Source organism: Thrips palmi, unplaced genomic scaffold (genome assembly GCF_012932325.1).
Source record: "Thrips palmi isolate BJ-2018 unplaced genomic scaffold, TpBJ-2018v1 HiC_scaffold_5, whole genome shotgun sequence".
NCBI classification, from domain to species: domain Eukaryota; kingdom Metazoa; phylum Arthropoda; class Insecta; order Thysanoptera; family Thripidae; genus Thrips; species Thrips palmi.
This window is the reverse complement of record NW_023144632.1, coordinates 13,314,780-13,324,502: the sequence shown is the minus strand read 5'-3', so window position 1 is coordinate 13,324,502 and position 9,723 is coordinate 13,314,780. Positions and strand designations below refer to the sequence as shown.

At 66.3% G+C, this 9,723-nt stretch overlaps 1 long non-coding RNA gene and 1 other non-coding gene across 2 annotated transcripts; both read right to left on the bottom strand.

Annotated features, from left to right (window-relative positions):
- Positions 1–239: 239 nt before the first annotated feature.
- Trnal-caa lies at positions 240–354 on the bottom strand. Its single transcript has 2 exons — positions 317–354; positions 240–285 (listed from the first exon to the last, which is right to left on the bottom strand). It is a non-coding gene; the product is annotated as a tRNA-Leu (tRNA).
- A 348-nt stretch (positions 355–702) lies between these two features.
- Positions 703–6,616, bottom strand: LOC117650809. The gene is made up of 3 exons (XR_004588062.1): positions 6,310–6,616; positions 885–1,190; positions 703–806 (listed from the first exon to the last, which is right to left on the bottom strand). It is a non-coding gene; the product is annotated as an uncharacterized LOC117650809 (long non-coding RNA).
- Between the last annotated feature and the right edge of the window lie 3,107 nt (positions 6,617–9,723).

Sequence of the window (9,723 nt, the reverse complement as noted above, 5' to 3'; positions counted from 1 at the left end):
CAAACAGACAAACGGGGCAGACGATCTCGCGAATATCAGCCGCGGCAGGCGCAACAACTTTTCTCGGCGTCCGACAGAGCTTGCGTCAAGTGTTATGGAGTGTTGTGCACTGTACTACCGCGAGTACTGTCACGGCGCTGCAGCCAGCCACGCATTCCCACGGAAAAGTAATTTGTTGCACAGTGCGGCAGACCAGACCCTACCCCCTCTCTCGGCGCAAAGAAACGCGAGAAAATGTATGTCAGAAGTGGGATTTGAACCCACGCCCTCAGATGAGGACCAGAACACTCGACTCCGGTTGGGAGCAAGGTTTATCCTTGAGTCTGGCGCCTTAGACCGCTCGGCCATCCTGACACTGCGGGCTTTGCGACTCGTGCGGCCGTGCCATTGTCCCTTTCCCCTCCCTCTACCGAGCGGCGCGTCTCGGCGCGTCGCGGCGATGAAGCTGCGGGCTGCAGGCGGGGTGGCTCTGGCTCTCGACTCTCCCTTCCCTGCTCTACCTTACCTTTGCTGCCTTGGCGCTGGCGGTCCTGGCGGTCCTGGCGGTACGCGCACAGCAGCTCCGGGTTGATGCGGTGCCGCAGCAAGAACTCGCAACACAGCTCCTCCAGCTGCCGCTCCCGCTTGGCCCGACTCTTCGAGCTGGCCCTGCTGGCCCTGCTGGCCCTGCTGGCCCTGCTGCCCTGCTCGTCCTGCCGGCCGCGCCGTCCCCCAAGCTGTCGTCGTCGTCATCGTCGGAGCTGCAGGAACGGGAGGGGTCGGTGGCGCGACTCCTCGACGTGGTCCTCGAGCTGGAGCGGGATGTCCTGAGCGAAGCAACGGGAGGGCGTTAGGATTTCGGAGGCGAAAAGACACATTTCGAGCAAGCGGGGCAAACGACTGACCTGCTGCACGGCGGCGAGAGGTTGCTGCTGAGGACGGCACCCGCGCGCTCCGCGGCCAGCCGCACCTGCGGAGTGGCCTCCTCGTACACCTTGTCCGGGGGCAGGTAGGGCCCTGGGACCGTCATGGCCTCATGACTAGCGTCATGACACATCGGCCAGGGCAAGCCCAGGCAAGCCGCCCCCAAGTCATGGCCACGGCCGCGCGGCTCTCACTTCCTCTTCTTCCTCTTCATGGCGGCGGGGCGGCGGGCCGACACGACAGAGCCGTGCGGCCATGCGGCCATGCGGTGGCGCGCGGCTCCAACCCTGTCGGCAGAAAGATGGCAAAACCTGTCGGGTCATCCGGAGTGGAAGTTCCGTACAAAACGAACCATGGCACCCTTCTTCTCACAGCCAACCCTCTGTTTGTCTGCCCCCCCCTCCCCCTCCTGCCCCCGGTTTTCCCCTTTCCCTTTTCACCGCCCGACTACAGCCTCGGACACTGGAAGGTAAAAGCTCGCCGGGCAAGCCGCTCTATAAAATAAAAAGTCCAGTGCGCTAAGGCGCTAACGCGACCGGCGGTACGGCTCAGCGGGCAGGCAGCACGAGGACGCCGGGGACGCCGGGGCCCCCGACGCCGGCCGGGCAGGCCGGGCAGCGAGAGTGACGCAGGCTGACGGGCAGGCTGACAGTTTCTCCTGGCAGCTTGGCCGCCGCACTGACCGGAGCACCCGGGCCTCACGAAAATGCGTTTAAAAAGGAGAGAAATAATGAAGAAACGAAACAAACAATAAGACAGTTCTGGAATACCGGTGGCGGCGGCGCGACGTGTTTCCTCGGCTGCAGCGATGAAGTGATTACGATTTGGCGCGGAGCGAGTCGGCAGTGAGGCCAAGCTCCCCAACGCGCAACGCACACGCCATTAATGGACTTTCATTTGAAACCGCCCGACGCATTCTTCTTGCGGCCGGAACACGCGCGGCGGGCGCGGCGCGGCGCGGCCGGTTAGTGTTTGTTTTGTGGATGTGATGAGGGAATTACACCGGCCCGCCCCTCCCCTTTTCACGCACCACCTCGAAGTGTATATCAGATCGGCATTCTATTCACTTTTTCTCACCGTCTCGGCCGCGCCGCGCCAAGCCGCGCCGCGGGGAGATGGCTGGTGATATAGTAGCGGGGCCGCGGGGCGCGGCGTCGCGGCCACGGCGGCGTCGACGTCGACGTGCGTCGGCGCGGCGTCCGAGTCCACGCGGCGCGGCACACTCCGCACGGGGCGCGCTCTGCGCTTTAATGAGTGCGGTGGGGAATGAAGCGATTGTCTGACGGCCAGCCCCACGGTGGCAGCGCCGCAGCGCCAGCATGATTGATTCGGACGAGGGGCGCAAGGCGCGAGGCGGCGGTCACAACAGCGTCGGCACCGCACTCCAACCCGTCCCACCCGGCCTGCAGGGCCTGCAGGCGGTGGCTGATTCCGCACATCGCTCAAGTCGGCTCGTCTCTCTCGCACCCGTAGGGCACCCCGTTCGAATGCGAGAGAGGCAGGCCGACGGAACGCGACAACGCGACGCTGAGCGGAATGAGTCTTCGACCCGCCCGGCCCGCCCCCGCGTGCAAGTCTCCGGCCTCACAGGAATCCCTCCATTTCGGACACGTTGCCCGCCTGTTGCCGTTGCCCTGCCTGGCCTGCCCCTGTCGCGGCCCGGTCGGCCCGGCTGGCCACTACCGTATTCCGCGGGCGTTCCGCGTTCCGTTCAGTCGGGCCGTCTAATGAGCTGGCCAACCCGCCCCAGGCTCCCCGGCCTGCCCGGCCGCCGGCAACAGGTGTTTGCAACTAAAGTCGCGAACGGCGAATCCAAGTGGTCGTGGCAGAAAAAGACACGAGAAAGGCAAGGCTGGGCACGGCTGGGCAAGGGACAGAGGGTGGGGAACGAAAGTGATGCCCGTGCGTCCTTGTGGTCCTTGCAGGTCCTTGTCGTCCCCGTCCGTCCGGCATCCTGTTCCGCGACAGGGCGACAGCAAGTGTGACAGCAGCGAGCTCATTTTTCTTCTCATTTCTTCCTCCCGTTTCGTCCCGTTTCCGCGGGATGGATGCCGGGATGGCGGCCGCGTCTCCCTCTCGGTAACCTCGCGGCTCCCCCCCCCCCCCCCCCCCGCGAGTACGGGCGGGGGCCGGGCGGGGCTTTGGGGAGCGGACTATGGGCTCCGCGGTGCCAGACCTCTCATGTGTGCACGCCTTGCAATGGGTGGCTGAGTTATGTCCCGCGCCACGCTCCACGCCACGCCGAGGCGCGCCTGAGTTACGCTCATGGCGGCAAAGCGCATGGCAATGAGTGCTTGCAGTGCTCGCAGTGCTTGGTGGCGGGGCGGGCGGTGCCGCGGTGCCGCGATTTAGCGTGTCCGCTGCCCGTATTTACAACGTCTTAATACCCCGCCGCGCGTCGCGCACCACACACCGACTGTGTTTCCGGTGCGCGCCGCTTACAGTGGCGGCGTGACCAGGCGTGACTGCCGCCATCACGGCGCACGGCGCGGCCAAAACAAAGTGCTGCTTATCCTTGATTCACGGGCCGGGCCGGGCCGGGCGGTGACGACGCGAACGACGCGGACGACGCGGACGACGCGGACGACGCCACTAAGAGCATCAAAGTCACACTTGTCTTCTGGTCGGCCCCTAATCCGGCCCGCCGGGAAGTCGAAATCCCCAGGGCTGCGCCAGGGCCCAGCCATCCACTAGTGCGATGTCCCAGCCCATCCGTCGTGTCCGGCCCATCGGAGCGGTCAGAATACGTTACCGAATCGCTTATCGCGGAAAAACGAAGAACGGTTCGTGCCGGAGCGCCGCAGCCGTGTCCGAATTAATAAAAGACGCATAAAAAGGGGAATGTTGTCGGACCCCCCGCCGCGCTGTGACGGGAAAGTGAATCCCCGGCCGGCGGGAGCCTCGCCAGCCTCGCCGACCCCATCAGGGCCATCACGAGCCGCGCAGTGCCGCGCCGTGTCGGGCCTGTGCCCCCGGCCGGCTGCCTGACAAGTCGTCAAACCGTCGCCGCGGAGATAAAAAACAGAAAAGAACCGAACCGCGGTGGCGCGCGCTATCGGCACTCCATCGGCCCCAAAGAGCCCGAGTCACACGGACTCGAGACACCGAAGCACCGGAGCACGGCGTGCGAGGGGCATGGGCGGCCAGGGCGGCCAGGCAGCCGCGGAGGACGAGGACGAGGAGGACGAAACACCGGCGGTCCGCGCATTCGTCAGGCGCCACCGCGAGCCCCGGACCTGCTGGGCCATATCATCGCTCTGTCTCTGTCTCACTTATTGGACGTCCTGTATGGGAGCGAGAGAGACAGAGCTACGGAACCTGGGCCCGCGGGCACCGCGGTGCCCGGTCGGCGCGGGGGAGGCGCGGGGGAGGCGCGCACGCCACGACGGCTAGCCACGGCGGTGCAAGGGTATCTCTGCCATCGCTCGCCGACGTGGAACAAATCTCCAAAACGAGTTCCACACTTGCTGGCAGCGCTGGTGGGTCCCAGATTATTTTTTGGGTGCGCGAAGCGACGCTGCGCGGTGCGGCGCGGGGCAGAGGTCAGCGGCATTTATTAGTGGTGCTGCTAAAGACGCAGAGTAACGGGGACGACGGGGACAAGCCGCGGGGGGCGGGCGATGCGGCGATGCGGCGACGCGGCGACGCGCCCAGCATGCGGACAGCCGAGCGCGCCAAGCCCCGCGCCCCGCTGAAAGGTGTCGCCTGTCAGCGGAAACAGAACGACGGGGCGGGGGGGGGGGGGGGGGGGTAGGGTATGGAGCACGTCCAGCGCGGAGGGGAGGTGAAACTAATTAAAGGCGATTGTCCATGCCGTGCCAAGCTGCTAACGACCCGCGCTGATAAGCCCGGAGCCAGGAGGAAGGAAGGAGCGAGAGAGAAGAGGTAGAGGGAGAGAGGGGAGGGAGGCGCGGATGATGCTGGGCCTGGGAAAGGGGCGGGACCGATACTGGCGGACGAGGCGGGCGAGGCCGCTGGCCAGCGCACGGCGCGCGGCCATGGCACGGCGCAGCTCGCAGAGCGTGCCCCTTCATGTGCCGTGGGGTCAGCCAGCCAGGCAGGCGGCCGGGCAGGCAGCGACCCCCGTGACCCTGGTTCGATACCGGCTGGCGCTATATTCCTCCACCCGCATGCAATCACGACGACGACGGCGCGGCGAGGCGCGGCAAGAGGTAAACACCTGGCCGAGCGGTCGGCACGGACGAAGGCAAAGGGGCCTCGTTCTCGTTCGTGGGGGAGCTGTGCTGGCTGGGCGCTGGGGCTTGGGGCTGGGGCTTGGCGCTGGCCCGGCCCAACAGAGCCCCGTGGTACTCGGCCCTCGTTGCGTCCGAGCCGCTGGCCGCAATCTGCACGGCTTTGGCTGCGTCGGCTCGTGCTGCGCGGTGCTGCGCTGGCGCTCCACCGGGGTAATCGCGAGGCTCGGCGATGAGAAACGGCATGAGACACGGGGCGAGGCGAGGCGGCCGTGGAGGAGGCGCCCGATGCTTACAGTGCTGTGCCCGCCTGTGCCGTTCCGTGATTACCGCGGGATAAGCGAAGGGCCGGCTGGCACCGCCAGCCCCGCCTGCACCGCCGGCCGGGCCGCGGATTCCTTCCCCGATTATGCGTCTGGCCGACCGGCAGTCTGGCATGGCAACGTCACAACGCGGTCGCCACTCACGATTCGCTGCCTGAATTCGGCCCACCGGCCAGCGCCCCGGCCTGGCCCTGCGGCGGCTGGCCTGCCCAGGCCTGCCCTGGGAGTCGTCCGAGTCCTCCCAGGCGACACGTTGCACCCCGTCACCCGACACCCGACGCGTCCCGGGCCGTCGGAGCCGTCAGGCCGTGGCAGGCCGTGGCAGGCCGTCACGCAGGTGTCGCTTACACTTGACGCCCGGCGCACCTCGCGTCGCCCACCCTGCCGCCTTGCGCCCACCGCCTGCGTCTCTGCGCGCTTTTATTGGCATCACGTGAGTGCGAGAACCCAGGCAAAGAGGGAGGTGACAGTGTCCCAGTGACGCGCTCGGGCGGTCCGGGTGTCAGGTCCCCCTGTTGCAGCACCCTTCTGGCAGTACCCTGAAGCCCCGGGGCGTCCCGGCCCCCTCGGCGGGGTGCGTTCCATGTTCCATTCACAGCCGCGGGCTCGGCCGCGGGCTCGGCCACGGGCTTTCCCCCCCGCTCATTGTGTCCGCCACGGTCGTTGTCGCGACACATTTGAATTTACCGCGCACCCAGACCTGCAGGCGTGCACGGCGGGCACGGTGGGCACGGTCCATTGACTCCCTCTAATGCTGTGATGGAGCGCTGCGCGTGTCTACGACTTGGACAAAAATAAGACCCACGCCGCGGCAACCACCGCGCCGGCCGCGTCTTGTTTCGGCCTCGAATGATGAAACGCGCAGACACACTGCCGGAGCGGCTCCGTACCTATCTCACTGTCGTGCTGTCTCTCGCTGGCTGGGCCTTGAGGTAATCCGCATAGTGGGCGCACCGAGGGTGCTTCCCCCCGTGTGGCGATGGCCTGGCGGCCCTCCGTCACTGCACTGCACACTCACTTGTTCACTCTCCCGGGTTCGATTCCGCGCCCTCGACTTTTCGCGCGCTGACAAACCTCTGGCCCGGTATGCAAAGAGCATGCGCCACGCACGCCTAACGTCACTTTCGATTTCGTGCGACGCGTGAGGACACGCAAACGCTCTGCACGCCTGCGGGGAGCGCCGTACTCCCTCGCTGCCAGCCGGCATCCGACTGACTGGAGCGGAGCGGGAGCGCGGAGCAGCGCTCGCGCTGGAGGGGCTGGCGGGGCTGGCGGGGCTGGAGGCGGAGGGACTGTGAGACGGTGCGGACCGGGCCCCTGGAGTCTGGAGTCCAGGCGCTGGACAGGCACGGCGCTCCAGGACTCGCTCCAGTGCGCACCAGCAAAGCACGCGCGGTGCGTCGTGTCCCTGGACCCCTGGAGGCTTGGCTGGAGGTCGGGGTGGCGGGTGTTGCCACTGCACCGGGGTCGGACCTTCTATTAGCTCATCTTAAGAATGGATCGTTTCCATGACGGTTCACGGGTACAACATCAGAAATACAGACTGCCATTGAGGTAGTCTCTACCCGCCCATTCAGTTTGAACTTAGCCCCGGGTTCCCAGGGTCGAGGAAACATCCGAGTTTGCCTTGATGCGGATCAGAACGACGGGGTCCTCGGGGTAGACTAGCTCGGCGACCGCCGCCACGACTACGACGGCCTCGACCGCGGTGCACGAGGACGCCGCGCGATCCGTCTTCATTTGCGCGGCCGGCCGACGTCGTGGACGTCTCGTCGTCGGCCAGCGCGGCCGGCGCGGCGTGCCTTACAAAGTGGCCTTGTCGCCGAGCGGCAGCGCAGCAGCCTGGCGGCAGCGCGACGCGGCGACACGGCGGCGAGGCGGTCCCGATTTGCTTCCGCGGCGCGGACCTGGACAGCGAGGACGCCGTCACGCCGTCACGCCGTCACAGATAGACGGCCGGACAGCCCGACCGCATCAGATAAGATTCAATTCAAATCGACGCCCCCGGCGATAAATCCAGACGGACGAGGAGACGTCTCCGGATTTGCGTCCCCCCCCTCCCCCTCCCCCTTCCCGGCGTCATCGTCTCGCACCGTCCTCGAAGCGCTCCCTCGCTGGCCTTGTGCCTGGTCCGCAGGGCCGCTGGGCCGACGGTCCGCAGCCCCGGCAAAAAGACTGCCGATCAGACATTCCGGGAAAGGGCCGGGCCCTTGGCCGGGCCGCGGGCCGCGAGCTGGGGACCGTGGGGACGGGGCGGGACGGGACGCGACGGGCGGCCCCCGGACCGCGCCGCGGACACGGCCACTCCGATAATGAGTTAATCCACCTGCAGCGGCATGGCCGGCATGGCCGGCACGGCCCGTCCGCCTGTCACACGTCCGCCTCCCGGCCTCTCACAACAAATGGACCAGCGTCTCGTCGCCTCGATCTGGGAGGCTGGACGCACGCTGGAAGCACGCTGGAAGCACGCTGGAAGCACGCTGGAAGCACGCTGGAAGCGTCAAGGCGCACGCAGCACGCACTTTCACCCGAACACTTTCAACCGACCGGCCGGGACGCCCCCATTCACCATTGTCGCCAAGACCGTGCCAAGACCGTGCCCGGCGAAGCGCCTAACGAAGTCAGGGTAGGCAACCTGCACGCGCCGGTGCATGGCGTCGGTGAGGGTGGCCTACCCCGCATTACCATTACCATTAAGGGCTAGACCACACATGATCGTATGCCATTTCGGGCCCGACACATGCCCGCCCCATTCCGAGAGTTCTTTCGTCGCTCTGTCTCTCTCACACTCATGGGGTGTCCTACATAAGTGCGAGAGAGACAGAGCGACGAAAACGACCCTCGGAATCATTCCGGAGCCCGCGAGCGCCGAGTGGCCGTGAAGGTGAAGGCCGCCAAGGGTCCTCCTTGAACTTGCCGCGGGACAGGGAAGAACGTCCGCAGAACACCGCTAGGCTGGGTGGGTGGGATGCTTGAGCTTGATAAGCATTGGCCGAGCGTCCCACCGTCCCATGGCAGCGGTAGGGACCAGGCCGGGGTGCGGCGCATGCGTCCGTCGCGGTGCGGCGGTGCGTCGCCTCGTTGTGTTGTCAGCCGTCCGGAGCTGGTTTCTGAGAATGCCGGTTGCTGGTCCCCGCGGTCCCGAAGCCCACTTTAGCCGCAGCACTGGCTCTCTCACGGTAAAGCACCGCAAGTGTGGAAAACGCGGCCCGCCTGTTTTTGGCCGCGCGGCCGGGACGGCGCCGCGCCGTGGGGCAAGGGCAGGCCCTCGGGCAGGCCAACCAGAGCATCGAGTCCCTCCGCTCCGAGGGACGCCAGTGGACGCCAGCCGGCGTGCGGAACTAGACTCCCTGTTATTCAAATGAGGCGGTGTCTTGAAACATGTTCGCAGGGTAATGAGTCGCGCTGACACTGTGACTGTGGCCGGGGGACTCTCGGCGAGCGGCATGGCGAAGCCTATCAGAATAATTGCATTTTGCGCACAACGGCACCATCGTGGCACAGCGCGCGGGTAACGGAAGGGTGCGCGCGCGCTTGTGTGGGGGGCATCTTTCCAAACGAGGTGTTTCCCCGCCGCTGCAAAATATTTCGTACATTTTATGTTTAGGGAGGTCAGTATTATGTCTTGTTGCTCGCCATAATGCTTCTTTTTTGTATAGCCCGATTGTCGTGATGACGTCATGGTGACGGTTCGGGCCACAATAATGTATGCATAAGCAGACTGTTGCGATCCGAGCGCCCTACAAGCTTCCTCCCGGCGACAAGCCCCACCCCACCCCGCCGCGGGCCCGGGGCCCACAGACGGTCCAGCCGAGCAAGGCCCAGCCGCGGGGCAGGCAGGGACATAAGGCCACGCCGGCCACGCCACGCCCATGTCTCCCTCCCATGCATTATTTATGGCATTGGTTGTTTGATGCTGATCCCGATGCGGATCCCATGAGCAGAGCAGCGGCAGCCAGCGGCAGCCTGGACCAGGCGGCCGGGCCGGGCGGGGGGCAGGGGCTGCCCAACTGCAGCCCCGCACTACGCCGTGCCCCGCCTTCCCCTCCGTGTAGATGCATCGAGCACGTCGAGCGTGCCCTTCTCGCCGTCTCGCTGACCTGGTCCATGCCTGGCCCCTGGCCGCCCCTGGCCCCCGATCGGCCCATGCATTCCACGCCAAGCCCGTCGCCCCGCCGTGTCACTGGTGTCGCGTCGGCCCCGCTCCATCCGAGGTGAGGCTCGCCTCGTCGCCGAAGGGCCGAAACCGGCGCGGCCCAGCGAGGGACGCCTTTGCCCTTCAGGGGGGACAGTGTCCCAGGGAC